We start from the raw sequence: 2228 nt of genomic DNA, 5'->3' as shown, positions 1-2228 counted from the left end.
TAAATAACAAAGTTGTAATTTTTAGGAAAGGGAGGGGTGAACATTTTTGGATAATTTTTTTCAAGAAATTATCCAGTAAGAGCTATAAAAAAGTTAACTTTTTTTTTCATTTTAATTGCAACGGGTAATTGCAGTCGCTTTAATGTGGATTTGAATGAATGCTAGACTGTGCATACCGGTGTTCTTTAGTGGTTGGGTTTCAATTAACCGCATTGGCAGGAGCGGTCGATCTGACTACATGAATAACGGGACACTTATCTGTTTTCATTGCATTACGTCCGCAGCTACGTCAGGCCGGGCAGGCCAGTAGTGGTAATTGCGGTTGCTAATCTATACACACGGACTCGTCAGTAGCTGGAAAAACTAATCGGGAAAAACAATTTAAAAAAATATTTTTTATTACCACAGACCATTGGAGCACAGACCTTTTCTGAAGCAAGATATAACTAAAAAATATAAATTACTTAATTTTTGGGGAGGGGTAAATATTAAATAAAAATTTTTGGTAATTTATGATCTCGATAAAAAAACTTTAACTTTTGTAAAAAAAAAATATTTTTGCTAAAGTGCCCCAGTAAAAATTTTTAATTTTATTTCTGCCAAAACACCCACCCCTTTTTCCAATTTTTATAAAAATTTAATACATTTTCCCCGAAGATAGTATCTGTCTACCGAGTTTGAAGAAAATCGGTCAGGGGAATCCAGAATTATAAGACACGCATACATGCGCATACTTAAGAACAAACGTTTGTCTGACAAAAATAGTTTTTTTGGTTTTCAGAGGATTGGATTAAACAATTTTTCTCAGATTATTTAAAATTAATTTAAATTTATTTTTTTGTTACAAATTTTTACTTTTACATTTATATAGCAGCGATAGCTACCAAAATTCAGCATATCCGGTTTTCACAGAGTCTTGACGAATTGACCCCTAAGGACCCCAGAAAAATGGCGTCGGTCAAAATTAGGTATATCCGGATTTTACCGAATCTTGACAAATTGACCCCTAAGGACCCCAGAAAAATGGCGTCGGTCAAAATTGGGTATATCCGGTTTTTACCGTATCTTGACAAATCAGGACCTCAGAAAACTGAAAATTAGCATAGAAATTTCTGCGGCAAAGTGTGCGTACGTATGTATGTTGGTGCGTAAATCACTTTACATCTCCAGAACTACTAGACCGATTTTCACCAAACTTGGCTATAATATTTCTATATTAGGGGCATTGGTACTATTAAATCTTCAATTCAAAAGGTCGTGAGGTGAAGGATACAGGGGGGAAAACGAAATCGTCTCAAGATTTTGCATAATTAAGGTTATTTTTTTAAATAATTTTGTGAATATCAATAAAGTAAATAACTTTTGTAATAAAAAACTCTTTTGCGTAATTTTACCGCTACCCCTAAAAATTACCGAATACACAGAAATCAGGGTGAAATCTTTCGTCAGCCGACATTCGCTAACGAAGCGTTTAAAAACCTATGTTTGTACGAACTTTCTTTTTTATTTTCACCAGTAGAACATGTCCTGAAAGTTTGTTACTTTCTTCGTGAATCACTGTGAATTTTCAATTTTCAAAACAGTTTTGTAGTTTCCGCTTTCTCTGTTTTATCTTACGTAAGCATTTGAATAATCCTTGTCAAATAAAAAATGTACTTAAAGCGCGAAACTCTCCTTTCTTTATAATGATTAAATATACAACATATATTAATTAATTAGATTTTCAAACATGAGTTAAGGAATAAAATATACCTTTGTACCTGTAAAATTTAACACACCAATATTTTTATTTACACTACATAAATAAATACGGTTATTTTTCAACATAATTCCCTTCTACTTATATCCACTTAGTATTTTGTTTATAAGCTTTTGAATTCTTTCCTGGAAGATGATTTTCGGTTTGGTACGTAGACAATTTTCCAATTTTTTCAAGATTTCTTCATTCAGTCGAAAATGATTCCTTCGTAATTGTTCGTTTAATGTTAAAAAAAAAATCGGGTGGAGCTGTGTCGGGGGACACGACCGTTGGTTTAACGTGAAACGTTACAGACCTTGGATGAAGTTCCTCCGAGCTACAGACCGACAAATCGGAGAGCCAGCATCGTAGTTTTTTTTAACAAAACTGAAAATCTCCAATGGATAATTTTAGCTCCTTCATTTGGCCAACTCTACAGATAAACTGGTCGATCTGTATGTCAGCGAGTCACTTTTAATGTATCGGATTA

This window comes from Lycorma delicatula, chromosome 9 (genome assembly GCF_047948215.1).
Source record: "Lycorma delicatula isolate Av1 chromosome 9, ASM4794821v1, whole genome shotgun sequence".
NCBI lineage: Eukaryota > Metazoa > Arthropoda > Insecta > Hemiptera > Fulgoridae > Lycorma > Lycorma delicatula.
Note: the sequence above shows the minus strand (reverse complement) of the source record.